We start from the raw sequence: 17,935 nt of genomic DNA, 5'->3' as shown, positions 1-17,935 counted from the left end.
TTACTATATCTGAGTATTTCAATATTGATTAAAGTAAATTATTTTATTGATTTAAAAAATTAAAATTAGGATCCTATCATTGTCAGAGTAGATAATATCGATAAGATGCCAATTTTGTGTCACCTCAATGATAAATGAGAATATGAGGTATTTGATTGTGGTCCCATCATCCCTACATTGAGCAAGATTTCAAACTTTAAAATATAGCTTCCCGCTAATTCATTGGGGCTTTCGATCATATTTTGAGTCAAATTTAAAAATTATCCAAAATTCGAAAAAGTTCAACTGTTCTAGATAAAAGATCAGTAAATCAACCCCAACCCACTAGATTACACAACGAACCAAAAGATCAAACACCCAAAAGAAAATAACCAATTTAATAAATTAAAATCAATCAAAGTCATGAGAATCAGTCATTCTAAACAAAGAAAAATATAACAATTTGGACAGCAACACGCTTGACTCAGGAAAGTTAGCGTCGCTTCTTCGTGAGTACGCAGTCACTTGCCCACTTTTGCATCGTTGAACAACCAGGTCTTCTAAGCTATCTTCAATATTTTCTGGATTCTTCGGGAGAAAAGGTTTGGTCCGAAAAAAATTATGGACCAACCGATCTCACTAGAGCGTTCGATCATGACATTCGCTCCCAACCATACACATTGAGTCCATGGTCACCAATGCGAAGCCGCGAATGTGTCGCCTTCAGAAACTTCAAAAATCAGATATAAATGGTTGTTCCAAAGACACACAAAGCTAAATGGAATTTACTAAGTTAATAAACCATAATCAATGTGCAACTATTGGACCAAGACTAGACCAATTTCAGCTACAAAGGACCCATACATTGTGAAAAAGCAAAATAGGAAAGATAACACAATCACAATAATAACACAAGGATTTACGTGATTCGGAGGTGTGCTTATGTCCACGGAACAGAACAAGAACAATCACCATTGTCTCATTAGTTTTAGTCCTAAAGATCTCTATTTATATGACTAAGAGTTACTAAAACATATAAAACTCCCTAAAAAATATAAACTTTTAAGAAAATATTACACGATTGTTATTTTCATACCTCTTAACAAATTTGGATTTAAATTGGGTGCATACCCATTTGGATACAATAATCCTAGTCAAATCTCGTTCCTCAGTTTACACCCGTTTATTGTTGACCAAGAAAAGAGTCAAGTCAATCTGACTCAAAAAAAAAAAAAAAAAATGGGTGCCAAGGCATTAATTATTTAGTAAGCATAAAAGTGCAACTTAGCATACATGGGAGGTGCTGGGCTGCAACACCAAGAAGATAAAACACCTTAACATCCCTCTGTTGAGCAAGAAATTTCATCTCAACCAGCTAGTATTGCTGAAGTCTGTACAAGATTAATATGATAAATAAGTTGAATAATACATCACAGAATTTCAAATTATATATTTTTTTAGACACAGTTATACATATAATATAACATAGTAACAAAGTTTGGATTCGTTAATTATTCAGTGGAGCCACAATTTGGTTAATACTGATAAATTCAAAGAAAAAAAAATCGGGAAAATTTCGGGGAATAAACAAAGAATGTTTTTGTGTTTTTTACTAAAACCCATCATCTTCAATCTCCCTAAACATTCTACCTTGTCCTTGAGATTTGAATCTTAAAGGAAATAAAATTTCGAGGCTAAAGGGCAAAAATATTATCCTCTTCCATGATTAGTTGATAAATCATTAATTAATTCATCGATTTGTTTGGCTTATCCCTTGTTCGAGATTTTTTGAAAAAATCCGGAGATTTTTGTGACTATGTAATATAATAGGTTAGAGGAAATTAGGCTCACAGCAAGTAATTAACAGACAATGCACAAAACATTTCATATAAAAACCCGTTCGAGAGGAAATAATTTTTTGAACAAATGGAATCTATCTTGGCCACAATCCAACAAATAGACTTGACAAAAATGTGTGGGTACATTAAGGGGCACAATTCCACCAAATTAGATGGGGAGAGGTATACATTTTCGAAAAAGGAGAAGAAGCCATCGACTAAGATTTTTAACTCAATTAATTATGCACTTTGTCAAATAGCTTACTTTCCCGTCAATCCAGGATTCATTTGTTCCTTTGCATCCCATGTGAGCATATCAAATGAATTATAACACAAACAATAACAAAAAGTAGCTTCAAAGATACCCAATGTACAAGTTTCTAAATAAATCATTAAATCTTATATACAATTTTTTGCTGTAATAATAGATTAAACTCAGATAAACCAAAATAAGAAAATCGATTTTTTCAAGTACTCATTTATCTAAAACCAACATAAACACAACCGACCACCCAAAAAAAAAACCATAAACCAATAAAACCCAAATCAAGAGCCATTCGAGAGAGAGAGAGAGAGAGAGAGAGAGTTTCATTTTAATCAATTTCTAACAATCATCCAAACAAAGTCGAATATAAGATTCTAAAATCGAAATATGGGCAAGAATCGGATTTGAAAATCCAAACCAAATGCCCCCAACAACTCGGGTCGAGACCAAGCATTTGGGCTTGGGCTAAGATTATTCTTTAATGAAATAGCCCAAACTTTTTTTTAACTCATAATTGGAAATTAAACTTCAATTTCAAATGGGAACCACAAGCACCTACCAACCCCAGACCCCACGAAAGTGACCAATTGGGGGCCTGTCGGGCCACCATGGCATATTTGCAAAGCTGATCGGTGATCCCTATGGAAGTGGACCCGGATTGAGGCCTGTTGGACCATCATGGCCAATTTGCAACTCTGATTGGTGATTTAGTAACTTTTCATTTCTCTAAGGGATAATAGCAAAATTAATCTTAGAAGACTCTAATTTTGCATGACTTTTGGGCAGTCCATTTTTATTTATGGTTCATATCGATATACGTAGGATATGGATTTCGCTCAGATAAATCATCATTGAAATTACTAGAAAAATTATCTCTTTCGCATGCTATAAAAATAAAAAATATAAAACAAATTATAACAATCCCTTTCACGCAAACAATCAACGTGTTAAATTTCATACATATATGACATACTTGTAAGAACTTGACTTCTAATTAATGAAGTTTGAAAAAGAAATTGATCTAATCTATGTTTGATTTGGGTTTCAAATCCCCAATCCGCTATTATGATGACAATTTTGAAGTATTCTGATAACGTAGGTGGAACTAGAGAATCCATTTTTATATAAATCAAAGATCACATACATTTTTAGGTCAAACATAATTAAACAATATGAATCCAAAAAAAACATACAAATGAAAGAGATCAATTTTTACAAATGAGTCGTTATTCGTTAGAACCCGATAACGCGTTAACCATAAGCTGCATAACCTTCATTTGCATTTCTAAAGACAAAATGTAATCAGCAGTCTCCCTAAAAAGCCCATCCAAGCCCATGGACTTCCCATTGGGCACAAGCTTCTTTAGTGTTTTAACCCTTCTCTCCAATCCATTCATGGGCCTTCTAGAACCTTCTAGAAGAATCCTTGTAGGCTCGCTTCTCAACCCATGTCTTCCTTCGATTCTCTTGCTCCTTGCCTTCCTCTCTTGCCTTCTTCTAATGGACTTAGCAGCAAAAACCCTAACACCAAGAGAACCCATGATTCAAAAATTTTCAAATAAATTTCTTAAGAGCTTGAAACACACCTTACTCCTTTTGGTCACAAATTGCTTCAAGGAAACAAGGGAGAAGGGCTTTTATATGTTTTTGAAAATGGGTTGGTCACCTTTGTGGATAATATTGAAATCATATAGGGTGGCTGAAAGGGACCCACACACACACACACACACAAGTTCCTCCAAGCCATCCAAGAGAATGTGATCAATGAATGTGGGGGGACCCAAGTCTCCCTCTAGGGTTTGCTTGTAGCTTTGGGCATGTTCTCCACATGCACCCACATGATTCCTCTCTAGTAATCCCCACCTTTTATTCCAATCTCATAAGAACACCCTGGATTATTCCTTCACTCCTATACAAATTCAATGTTCTACATATATACTATATAACTTGGGGTCCTTATTTTCTTCATTCCAGCTCAATCAACATGACATGGAGGGATCACACAGTAACTATGGTTTATGTTTCCATGCAGGGGACCCTATAATTGATAGTTTAAGGAAATTAAAATCTTAATGTTGGGATAAGGAAGAAACTGTTTTATTGATATTCATGAACCATATTTTTTGGTATTTGTTTTTAAGATGTTTATAAATCATGTTCTAACATGTCTGGTTCGTGGTACGCAATCCATGGAAGCTTAGGTTAGGGTGGGTGAGCTGAACTTACTGACAAACATGCATGCATCTTCTTCACTCAACTCCAAGTTCATTAGGTTGTGATGGTAGAATTAATCTCTTGCATGTGCCCCCACAATTTCTAATCACATTTGTTTATATAGAATTTAATGGAGGAATAAGATTCATTTAAATGATCGCAAATATTTAGGATAAAACTCAAATATATATATTAAACATATTTTCCTTTTTTTATCAAAATTTCAAACTATTTTTTTCTTTTGCGATCATAAAACCCGTTGGATGGTCTAAGTTTAGATAATTTTTTTACTTTTTATACACAAAATATTAACATAACCACAAAACTTGATCTAATTTCTAACTCAATTACTCCCTAAATTGATTCCAACAAGTTTTGTGGCCAAATCACCTCAAAATCCAATCGAAGCAAGATAATTTGGCTGAGTTTCAACTTGACTTTCAACGAATTTTGAAACAATACTCTAAAGTTGAAACTATGACATTAATTTCCCCATTCAATCCCTGCTGAATTGGTTGTTTAAGGTCCCGTACTAAGTTACTAGATTCATTCCTACTAGATCAAACCACAAACCAATAAGAAAAAAAAAAATTTGCAGTGCGATTTTGTATTGTGTTTGTGAAATTCAATGAATCCATATTAACTGTGAATTTTAATGAACTCGTACTAACCAAGAAACGAATTATCTCCATCTACTTAGGGTGTCAATGGGTCAGTTCAAATCCTAAGGAACTTAGAACCATAACAATTATTGATGGGTACCTGTGATTTTTTACTGTTCCCAAATAAATGAAACCTTAATTGAAACCATCAAAAATCACAGGTACCCATCGATTCTGATTCTCAAGAATCGAATGAGAAAAAATGTATTTCAAATCATTATAATTTTTTTTTCTTTTAAAAATTAACATATTATCATTAAAATTATTAATTTAATTATAATTTGTTATATTAAAAATACAAATTAATGATTTTTTTCAAAAAAAAAATTTACCATAACGGTTCAGTTCCCATCGATTCGATTTTCCTAGTTCGGTTCGCTAGCTTGGTTTGTTTGTGCATATATATAATTTAAGTATACGAGTTATAATTACAATTACAATATTAAAAAATTCTAAGTTGATTAAAAATAAATTAGTAAAATAATCTAAATTTTAAATATGAACAATGAAAAAAAATAAAATAATTTTTTTTTTTAAATTCGTCGAATTTCATGCTTTGGTTCGCAGAACCCGACCAAAATTCGATGGGTTCGTGGTTCGCTTGATTTTATAAACCCAATACGAATTGTACTGTGAATTGGTTTGTTTCGTACCAGTTCATGGTTCGGATTAGTAGAAACGAATATGGTAGCATAGGTTGAAACTGTTTACACCCCTAGTTTCCTCAATAGTTTTTCTTCTAAACTCTCTAGTCTCAAGTCGTTATTTCTATATCGATAATGTGACATCTTTTAGTATGATACCCTTTGGGGACCCCAGGTATTCATTCTCATTGGACGTGAGGTCTTAACTCAAGAAATAATATTTATTTCTAATCAATGTTTATGGTGAAAAATTAAGTCCTTATCTCTTTGGGGTCCTAACAATTTTTCATCATGGAGTTCTACACATAAGATCGAGATTAAAAAAAAAAAAAAAACACTCAAATTCATAGCTAGAAATCACCTTCGGACCAATGTTTAATACAGGTGTATTCTCCACAAAAGGTTGGATCATATTTATAAGAGTCGTGATTTTCTGACGCCCTCTCTCACATACACTCCCTGACGTGGCATGGATCAGAACCATAGATAATTTTCTCGAGATACACAACTACACATCCCCATAAATATGTGTATCCTGAGAAAATTGATCTATAATTGTAACACATGCCACGTCAAGGAGCGGAGCGTATGACGTCAGAAAATCATTAATCTATTTATAACCCATTGATATCTTGTAACCAAACAACCCCAAAATAACATATTATTCACCATATGCATCTACTCTAGTGTCCTTGAAAGCATCTTTTAATTGTTTCTTTAATTCCCTACTAGCCTAACACATCAAGACCGCTTAATTTAATATAGAAGCATTTTATAGGCATGTGACCCCTAAACTAGAGGGACAAAACCTACATTGTGGCAATATTTTACCATTAATGCTACATGGGTCATCCTAAATTTCATGGTCTTGCATGCAATGCTTCTTCTATAAAACCAAATTACCATAATAAATAATAAATATGGAAGGGCCACCCAAATAAGGGACATTAATGTTGGGACATGGAGGGGAAGAAGGGTTCACTCTTACAAAGAAGTAGATTTTAAAGATTGCATGTTTGGTCTCTTGGTTTTGCCTAACAGTTTTACTAGATTGGTGAAGTTGACCTAGGAGAGCTTTTGGTCCCCTAATGTTAGATACTGATTTTGATTTTGGATTGTAGATTCCAAAATTTATAATCATGTTTGACTACATTAATTTTTAAAGTGTTATATATTTAGCATGGTTTTAAAATTCGATTTCACGTCTTGTTCATGCCACATATCGAGTCGTCTTAGACGAGTTTTTCGATATGTTTGAGATGTTTAATTCAAAATTTTGAAAAATGAATGTGGGATTTTAAATCTCGTCTGAAAAATTAGTTTGTTTGTCTGTCTCGTCCATGCCTGATATCGAGATGAGTTTTGAAGAAATACAACCCAAAATTGTTGGAAACAAATCTTTATAATCCCATCTCAGTTCTAATTTTAGTCGATTTCTTATTACAATTATCAAAGAATCACTTTTATAATCAAAATCAAAGGATTCTAAAAAATTATCATCGAAAAGAATTTGATTCTTACGAAACGCCCCCCCAAAGGTCTCTCACTTTCAGAGTAAATGAAGAATATTAAAAGAAGGGAATATTCTTACTTTACATGAAATGGACAAGTATTCCTTTATTTAAGGATACGTGGAAACAGCCAAATATAAGAAAAGACATCCACATAGTGGATAGTAGAAAAAAATTATAATTCGGATTATACATTATTATCTCAAAATTTGCCAAAAATTCAAGTGTCTTACCAATTTTTCATTATCATGCACAATCATCTAATATCTTTACTATAATACGACAGACAGTCGAATAGTTATTTACTTACACCACATTACTTAAGGCCAAAAATGCCCCCACTTTTATATTTAAATTTTATATTATGAAAAGGTTATTTTTATAATAAAAAAAATAAACTAAAAAATTTACAATACATAATCCTATAATCACATTGATTAATATTTTTAAATTACAAAAAAAAAAATTGCTACGATATCTTCAAAATTTTAAGTTACAAATAGATCCTTATGGTACATGTGTGATTAAAAGTGCCACCTACTAGTAAATATAATTTTAGGTATGGTCTAACTGAGTATTTTTTCACTTCTTTTGTCTATGGTTTCAAATTTTTGTTTGGTTTCGTACGAAACATTTTGATTTTCTAGCATTCCGAGATGAAATAATATAAGAAAACAAAATATTTGATGTTTCGGTGATTTCTCTTTAAAATCAAAGTAAAAGTAGGACATGGAGAGAGGAAGAGAGAAAAATAAGGAAGAGAAAGAGACAGACAAAGATTTTTAGGGCACGAGTTGTAGAGAAGAGAGAAAGAGAGATTTATCGTTAGATCACAGATTTGAATCGACGTTCAACATACTGAGCTGTCGGTTCTTCTTCTTCTTTACTTTTTCGTTTCCCTGAATTTTTTGAAGAGTCAAAGTACAATTTTGATTTTAAACTATGATGTGCCTTTGACCTTGGTGTCCTCCAAATGGTTGGGCTATTTAAATGAAGCAACTCTATTTTGATAAATATTTGAGACACTTTGTGTTTTCAAACTAATTACAACGCCCCTTGACCATAGTCGTTCATGAAAGACTTCTTTTAAACCCTGAAATTACTGTATCGAATGTTTCAATTTAAAAAAAATCGAAAGGAGATTTAAATCATGCTTGTATCTTCTTCCAATAAGAAAGAGAGAGACTAAATTTATTTAAGATAAGAGGGAGAATAAAAATAAATAAACTTGTGGAAAAAAAAAAAAACATCCCCAAGAAAAGGAAAAAAAGATAAAAAAAAACAAAAACAAAAATCACAGACACGATTTTTTATTACAAAAATATCCTTACAGATTTAAAAAATATATATCTTGGAAGAGAGAGATGGTAAAAAAATCAGTAGTGATTCCGAGATTGATTTTTTTTAGGAGTAATGATAAATTGACTTGAAGAAAAAAGATACTCAAACTTCATTCAAATGACGTAACTTGTGCATGGAGCCATAGATTTTATTCCTTGAGATACACAAGAAAAATATCAATTGTTCTGTGCAGTTGAGTGAATTTCGAGTTAATTTATCATAGTTCTTTTTTTAAATAAGCAAAAGAAAAGAAAAATGTTGGACTTTGCAATCTTCCTCTTTGTGATACATAAATCATTCCACTCATTATCAATTGGTTTTGAGTTGAATGTCCAAATTTATCATAATATTAGAGTGGGGTTTTTTGTTTTTCACGTCATCTAATTCATGTATCCATGTGTTTTGGCCTAGTCCAATCACACGTGCAAGGACATATTGAGTTGAATCCTACTTCGGATACTCCTTATAAGTTATTGGGCACTCCACTCGTTCTCCATTGATTCTGAGTGAGACCTCAAATTTCTCGCATTAAAGAAGAAAATGAATAAAATACTAAAAGACAAAGTAACGTGGTCCTTCTTGATGCAATCATGGAATATGGATCAGATGGTAGAAAATGACAGTTGGCTTGCACGTGCAAAGCCTGATTAGGAAAGGACGGGTGAGAGTGACAAGTCCTTTTGAGAGTCCTATCCTCCTCCTACGCCTTCTTCTTCTTTTGGGTAAAAGCCTCCCCCTTAAAGTCTTATCTTTTGTACTGTTAACATTGTGACACAAATGGACTTATTTGGGCAGTCTTTAAGACAAGCAAATAACACAAGAGATCACATGGAGGAGTCTTTAAAAGGAACACTTCTTGGATGCAACTCAAAAGCAAAACACTTTCATACTTTGGCACTTGTGAGATCAAGTAAAATGGAAGTTACTCTACAGCTAGGGAAATCTGACATGCAATGGTCATTTTCACTCTAATACCTTTATTTTTATTTTTTTAAAACTCCTGCTCTCTTCTTTACAAATATTTTTAATAATAATAAATAAAAAAATCAATCTAAGATTTTATAGAACATGAACCCATGTGTATCTAAGTCATTCGATATACTGTAAAATCCCAACTAAACTTTTCTGTGAGACAAAAAGATCTCAAGTAATTTTTTCTTTGTAATTTTGTGGTAATTTTTAGTCTCTTATCCATCTTGGGACTTCATGTAGTTCTTTTTTGGGAAAGTTGGTCTTTTCATTGAGACTCCCATACCATCTATTGTTTGTAATAGCTTTCGTACTTGCACCACTCTTTTTTCATGTTGAATGTATATTTTCATCCACTTTCGGGGTGTGTCATACCCCAATTAATCCTATGATCCTCTTATATTCATAGTTCTCCTCTCTAACAAATCTCTCTTTTAAAGTAGTTGGTTGGTTAACATGGTATCAGAGCGTTTGGTTCATATAGGTCACGAGATTGATTCTTTCCACTTTATGGGTGAGGGAGAGTGTTAAATATATATTTTCTTGCATTCTCAGGTGTTTCATACCCAAATTAAGTCTCGAGACTCTCTTATATTCATAGTTTTACCTCCTTTCCAATGGATCGATCTTTTAGAGTAGTTGGTTGGTTAACACTCCATATTTAACCCATTCAATGCATAAAGACTGCTAGTATTAATGGAATGGAAATTTAACCCCATATTTCTTTAGGATGGTAACAAATGCTTTAGACAACTCACTCAGCCTTGAGTTGTGTGGTTTCCTTTCATTTTCATTATCATGCACATATAGGATTGAACGGGCATTTGTTCTTCAAAATATAAAGAAGACAAGAAGCTACAAGATTGCACTTAAGCCCTGTTTGCACTTAAGCAATCTCTGGTTATGGTAAGCAATGTCCATGCCTCCCAAGTTTTTTAATGTGACACAAGTTTGATGCGCATTAATTGCTTGTAAGTTGGGTAAAAACTATAAAGGGTTGTCATGAACTTTGTTACAAAACTTCAAAGTCGGTTCAAATGCGGTCAAGTTGATTTGACTCAATTGAATTTTGAGTTTAATCAAATACTAAAACTCATAGAGTCAACTTAAAACCTGGTCCAAGTCAATTTGTCTATGATTCGACTGACTCTAGTCTGACAGTCATTCAAGATAAGTCAAGTTCACACGTATTAAATCATAGGTCTTGATACTTATATAGTTACATGTCGGCTAAAAAGAATGGCATATAGCTCTCTATTGGACCCATTTTGGCCCACCCGACCCCCTTATTGATCAAATCACCAAAAACCAGTTTTTTTTTTTTTTTTGTGTGTAGGTCCAATTTTCATAATGGCACTTTTAGGCCGGTGGGATATTGAATCGGGATCACAACACCTTAATAACCCCCACCCACATTTACCACTCTCAAAAGTTACAAAGAAAGAACATTGTTTGGGTCAACGTCACTCCTGACTGTGAAGCAGCCAAGCCGCTTCAAAATTTCTATAGAACCCTCTGGATATTTATTTTTATGGGTTTTGTTAACGTAACCCCCCTTAAAGGCACACGGCACAAGGCACAAGTATTTTTGGCAAAATTATATTTTTAAGTGTATTTTCAATCCAAAATCCAATTTTCAAAAGTGTATTAATGGTACTTTATTAGTATTTGAGATACCTCCTTGAAAAGACCGCGTGTAATTCAATCAAAATTTTGAAACGGGGGTGTCTGCTTCAAAATTGAGAACAATTGGGTGAAGTGAATTGCAATGTCCCAACATTCGAGAGTCCCTAATGTGCGAGTAAGACAAAATTGCACCAAATCCAATACAATGGCAAGCGAGATATTTCAAAGCCATCCAGAACGGTGTCCTGTTCCTATAATAATGTTACGTGTCTACGACATTTTTGTTGGAATTCAATTTACATTGGGGATAAATAGTCTTACTTGTTTCAAACTCCAACAAAAACGTGTCATGTAGACACATTACATTTATTATAGAAACAGGTACACACCATATTGGATCCCAAGTCTTCCAAGAAAAGTATAAGAATTACAAGACGACAAATTTATTTGTTCAAAGTAGATACTAGTATATATCTCTATGAGTGAAGGTTACGGAATCCAAGTGTAATCTACTGTTTTCGACAAAAATATCTGGATGAAAACTTTTAAACAAAATTTTATGACAAACTTCATCCTTATGCATAAATCCCCACTATTATAAGGTTTCAAGTAACACTTTTAAAGAGAAAGATCAGGAAGCAGGTATGGATTGGATGAAACAAGAGAGCTACTATCACTAACGCCACACCAATTCTTATATAAATCATCAGAAAATTGCACAGGGTTGGTGTGGCGTTAGTAACATTTGGTGTGGCGTTATCAACTCTCTAAAATAACCCGCATGTAAAATAAGGAAATTACCTCAAAATGGGAATTTTGGTGCAATACACAATTATTATAATAAATAAATAAAAATTGATGTGTGAGATTATATGCATAAATGACATTAACAGAGGCTTGAGAATCAGAGAATCAGATTATTTGGAGATAATCCAATAAACAAAAGGGAATAAAAATTAAAAAACAAAAAGCACGAAAGAGAAAAGACGTGTATACAATAAAATACATGGATTTAAAATTCAGAAAAAAAAAAAAAAAGAAAAGAAAAGAAGGAAGAAATAGAAATAGAAAGTAAAAAAAAAAAAAAAATCTAAAAGAGACAACCTGGCATCATTTCTCGGCTCTGTTCAGCTGGGCGTGGGGAGGCGACTCTAGCCGAGCCAAACCTTTCATCTAGCGCGGAACCAGAATTGGAGCCTACGACAGAAAGGAGTTCGGTGAGAGCGGTCATGGCTTTGACTTGCATCTCCAGCGCAGCTATGTAATCCGTAGCTTCGTCTAGGAGTACCGAAAACGATAGTTTCTTGCAACCGGGAACTAAGCGTCCGAGAACACGTACACGCCGCTGCAAAGCCGGTAACCGTTTCTTTTTTAAACGAAGAAAACTTACTCCCGGTTTCTTCGATCGACAGTTTCCAGTCACCGCTCTAGGTTTCTTCTTGAATTTCAACCTAAGCCGGCTCTTGAGGATAGCTCGGCTCCACCTTGTTCGTCCTTTGGCCGCGATCGCTAGAGCTCTATCTGCTGCTTCACGGACGGCGCGGCCTTGTGGTGGAGAATTCGAAGTCGCCGGAGAAGGATTCCGGCGAACTTGACGAAGAGCTTCTAGAAGCTTCGAAGAGTAGCTTTGTTGTTCGACTTCGCTTTTCCATCTTGTCTTTCTGTTCTGGTTATTGATTTTCTTCCTCTTTTTCTTTTTAGTCTCGCGCGATCTGTCAGAGTTTGTTTCTAGATTCAAGATGAGAGAAGAATCCATCTATTAAACAAGAGATTAGATCTCGTATTTAGATAAGTTTCGATCGAGAGTTCGAGACGAGTGAGGAACGGAGAACGAATCAGGAGATTCTTCTGACACAGAAGAATTTGAATCTTCGATGATTGAAAAATATTCTGCCTTTCTTTTCTTTTCTAACTTTCTCTTTGTTCGTCTTCAAACGCGATGAAGAAAACGAAGCTTAGAGAAAGGAAACAAAATCCTGGAAAAAACAGAGAGATTCATTCAGATATATTAGATGCCGAGAACAATACAAGAATCGAAGGAGATTAATAGTTTGTTAAATCTAGTAATTTTGAAGAATCGACTTAGATTGATCAGAATTCAGATACAGATCTCAAATATTAATACGAAATCAAGATAACATACAAATTAAATTCAGATCCAATTCTCTCGTTCTTGCCTTTAATGAATAAGTTTTTCATTTATCCGTCTCAAAATCAACACAAAAAATACCAAAAAAACTGTACTTTTCGATAATAATAAAAAAACAACTGAAATCGAAATTCATCAAATTCCTTCCAGAATTAGCAAAAAAACATAAAGAATTCATCATTAGATTTCACAATATCGTTACCTTTCAGAGAAAACGAAGAAGTAGATCTAATCTCAGAAGCTTGTTAGCCTTCTTTATGGATGGATGGATCGAGAGAGAGAGAGAGAGAGAGAGGTGGGTGAGTGGGGCGGCGTGGTGATGCTGGTGTTGGGGGTACGAGAAATCGTTGGGGAATAAAGTGGGAGACTTTAAAGCAATTACAAGACACCACGTGTTGATCACTTCGTCACATTCATTGCTTCCGTTCCATTTTGTGCTCTAAAGTTTTATTGAGAGATTCTATTGCCCGCATCAACTTTTGCTAACGCCACCCCAATTTAATGTAAATTATCAAACAATTAGACCCTTGGGGTGGTATTAACAAAAGTTGATGTGACAATAAAAACTCTCTTCTATTTTTATTTTTTTTTATTAAGTAATTTTTATTAATTTATAAAATTACCCTCTACTTTATTTATAATTTAATAAAGAATAATGTCGAAGGACCTCAAGATTGTACCTCATATCGTGTATCCTGGAACCTGTACACTTCCGTGTTTGGGATGTGCATTATGAAGTACAATCAAGAGATCACTCCAATAGACTCTTTAACAAATACAAATACAAAAAAAGTATTTTCTACTTTTGAGGAACTTGAAAATTATCCAATAAGACACATTGCAAATTATCCTACGAAATATATATATATATATATAGGATTTTATTATTATTAAAAAATAATATTTAAATTCTAATTAAATTACTAAGCATAGAAAAAGAATTTTGACATTTACAGAAGGGTGAAAATAACCAGAAGTAAGAAATGATTCAACCGACTTTGATAATAGTACCCTTCTAATATATTAATTAAGAAGTTTTGGGTGACATTAAAAAAAAAATGGTCCTAACCATATAAATATAAAATTCAATAGTCGTGTTTTATACATATTTCAATGATACATATCCTGTTGTACCAATCATAAGGATATATCCTTATAATCGGGTTATTGATAAATGGTTAGGATCAAGTGCTTTCATGAGTCATTTTTCGTTGATTGTAGGATCGTAAACCATTAATTTAATTTAATGATTAAAAAAAAAGACTACAACTTCTAATGTAAATAATAATATGTTGAAAAAAATAGAAGAAACTTTCATAAGATGTTAATTTTGCATTTATTTATAATTTTGTTTTTCTTTTATCACTTTATAATCTTAAAGGTAGAGCTATCAACAAATCAAAATAAAACCAATTTTTTTTTTAATTATAAAAAAATGTTGCAGTGACATTAAAATTTACATCGATTCACACATTAGTGTATGGAGTTATAAATACTTCTTATCGTGATACGAGTGAAAAATATTTATGATTTTGGATAAACTCTACATAAAAAATGTGTGAATCGAGTCGTATTGGAGTAACATTGAAATTGACATCGTTTTTCGCATAATGGTATACATGAAATCATAGACGTTTCTCACTTGAAAAGCATTTATGATTATATACACACATCCATGTTCGCAATGTATGAAACGATGTCAAATCCAATGTTACTTTGAACATTTTCCTCCTAAAATCGTGGTTGTGGCGTTGGGGGGTGTTTTGGACAATTGGATTAACTATGAAATATCGAGAAAACCCTTGGAAAGGCAAGTAATGGAAAATTTTCTTCCTTGAAATGGGAAAAGAACAGCATGTGGGTTGATTAGGTCAAGTGGGTTGACGAGAGGCGCACTTTGTTTTCATCAGTTTGTCGTTTAGTGAAATGGTGAATTTGATAATTCCAAGTTATTATTATTTTTGTTTTTTTCATTCTCAGGATCATTATCCCATTTTGTGAATTAATTATATATTCTGATTTTTAACTCTCCCAATGAAATCAATATCTAATAAAGCTTTATGGAAATTTCCATCCAAGGTTGATCCCTGGAAAAGGTAAAAAATGGATCTGGAAATATCAAAGCCACTGCAAGGAAATTTGCCATCTAAGCAAAGCCAAAAATCCAAATGTTGATGAGTAATTTATCATTAAAAAAAAAAAAAAAAATCTAATATTATGGATGGTAATTTTGTAATTTTAGAACATGTGGGTGGCATTTGTATAAACAGACCTGAGATCAAAATAAGCATCACTTCTGGCCCATGATCGTTTCATGACGTGGAGTGATTTCATTGGTTTGTTTTTTGGTTTTGAGTTGTACTAAGGGGTTGAGGAAGTGGGCCCACTGATAGTTTTGTTTTTATTCCTTGCAATGATGGGTGATGTGCCCTAGTCCAAGGAGTGATGTATATTAAACTAATGTGCATTTAGCGAAAATAAAAAATAATAATAATAAAAGATAAAAAGTAAATCTTTAATAATAACAATTACGTGTGCCCCAAGCAATAAACAATTGATGATAGAGAGAAAAACATAATTAAGAGACTTTGATATAAAGAAGACGTCACTAATAATCTTGATTGTGTTAAATCTTATCGATTATTTATGATTTGATGAGTAAAAATAATTTTGATCATATAAGATTGAAATAAATAAAATAAAAGATTAGTAATTAATATTTATTAGACTTCATAAGTAAATGTATGTATTTGTCTATCCTAGATTCTAGTACATTGTCAATATCTCAACTAACTTTCATTGAAATATAATGAATTGGATTTGACTATTATCTTATGAAGATCTTAATTCATTAGATTTTCAAAGTGTGAGAAGGAGGAAGAGTGATTAAGGTGCCAATTGAAGGGAGTTTTCACCCACAATTGGTAATATATATATATATATATATACATATAAAAGAGTGATTAAGGTGCCAATTGAAGGGAGTTTTCACCCACAATTGATAATATATATATATATATATATATATATATATTATATATATATATATATATATATATATATATATATATATATGGGAGCGGTTCAACAGCCTTAAAGTTTGTCAAATATTTTTTGTAAATCACTTTTGATGGGATTAGAAGTTTTGGAATAGGTTGATTTTTTGTGAGGATGATCTCTACGGTGAAGAGATCATCTCATTTTGAAACTTCTAACACTAGTTTACAAGTTGAAGAATCGTGGATCGTCCAATTTTTGTAAATCACTTTTGATGGGGTTAGAAGTTTTGGAATAGACTGATTTTTGATGAGGATGATCTCCTCATCATAGAGATCATCCTCACAAAAAATCAGCTCATTCCAAAGTTTCTAACCCATGTTTTGAAAAAAATTTAGCAAACTTTAGGGCTGCTGAACAGTTCCGAGCATAAAAGAAATAACAATCCACCACAGAAAACCACTCCCAACAAGTATAATAATGAAATAAGATGGTTGAAACCAAGAGAGATTGGCTCAATGATAATTTTGAATTTAGTAAGTAAAGAGAGTTGGTAGGTTGTGTGTTCGATACCCAGTTTGAATAGTGGTTCCTCGAGGCCACCCACAAGGGCATACGCTCACTTATATGCCTTGGTTCAAGTCTTGGCTCATCTGGTCCCACTAGTCCAACGTAAGTTAGATACCCCCCGATAACAAAAAATAAAAATAAAAAATAAACTAAGATGGTTGTGAATTGCAAGTCCCATTTCTATGTGGTTAAAGTTGTGGCCAAGTTGGGAGGAATTAACTTGGCAGCGCAACCTGGATTTGCTCAATGCACACCATTATTGGTGGGTGCCGGACCATTGCAAAAATTGGTTCCTCAAACCATGTGTCTCAATATCTACTTTAAAAGGAAAAATATGTTCATACTATTGAGGGGGTAAATAGAAAATTGTTGTTCAGGGAAAATGGGTTTTGTACGTGTAAGATTGGGCATTTTAGTGGAGTAATTCATTTTGTCAGAAAAAAAATGATTTTCTCCTCTGGACGAAAAAATTACTTCCACTAGGAAAATGATTTTCTCTTCTGATGTTATTTTCTAAGGAAAATCAAATAATGAAATTTATTTTTCCAAAAGTATTCCTTTTCTACATAACCATTTCTAAGAAACCCATTTCAGTGACCCAGATTCTAGAACCTTAAGAGAAGTATGTGGAGGTGTGAGGTGGCTTGAAAAAAAAAAAAAAACCTTAAACAAATATACTTCCCACACCCCACCGAAGGCAATTATATGAACAAAGACTTTGCCTCCTTACATGAGACAGGCTTACATAGAAAACAAGTTTAATAAGAAAAAAAAAAAAAAAAAAAGATCTGGTAAAACTCACTAAGACCAAACTTTCATGAATCTTGCATTTTGACCTTAGAAAAAAAAAATTCTTAATGAGCATTCTTAACTAGGCTCTCTCCTTGTCAGTTTAATCTCAATTTAGAAACAGTTAGGCCTTATCAAGTTTGACTGGGTCAGTTTCCAAAGTCACCAAAGTCAAAAAGATCAGATTTACTTCAACCATATATAATAATAAGAAGTCCTTTCAATGGGTTATCTTCCTTTCCTTGGTGGCCAAATTAGACTAGTCAGATTCAAGCTTATCCCCAATTTTAAGAGTCTTCTAAGCCAGGTTTTTTGTGGTCCTTTATAATTAAATATCGATAACAAACACCACTTTGATTTGTCTTTTTCACATTGCTCCCT

The 17,935-nt window shown here is 33.0% G+C and overlaps 1 pseudogene across 1 annotated transcript; it reads right to left on the bottom strand.

The window, feature by feature from the left end:
• Nucleotides 1–12,024: 12,024 nt before the first annotated feature.
• LOC147402562 (transcription factor bHLH148 pseudogene) lies at nucleotides 12,025–13,598 on the bottom strand (annotated as a pseudogene). Its single transcript, XR_015178921.1, has 2 exons — nucleotides 13,401–13,598; nucleotides 12,025–13,025 (listed from the first exon to the last, which is right to left on the bottom strand). The product of XR_015178921.1 is annotated as a transcription factor bHLH148 pseudogene (transcript).
• Between the last annotated feature and the right edge of the window lie 4,337 nt (nucleotides 13,599–17,935).

Source organism: Akebia trifoliata, chromosome 5, assembly GCF_017979445.1.
Source record: "Akebia trifoliata isolate Shusen 1 chromosome 5, ASM1797944v1, whole genome shotgun sequence".
Taxonomy (NCBI): Eukaryota; Viridiplantae; Streptophyta; class Magnoliopsida; order Ranunculales; family Lardizabalaceae; genus Akebia; species Akebia trifoliata.
The sequence above is the reverse complement of the archived record's forward strand: the minus strand, read 5'-3'. Positions and strand labels throughout refer to the sequence as shown.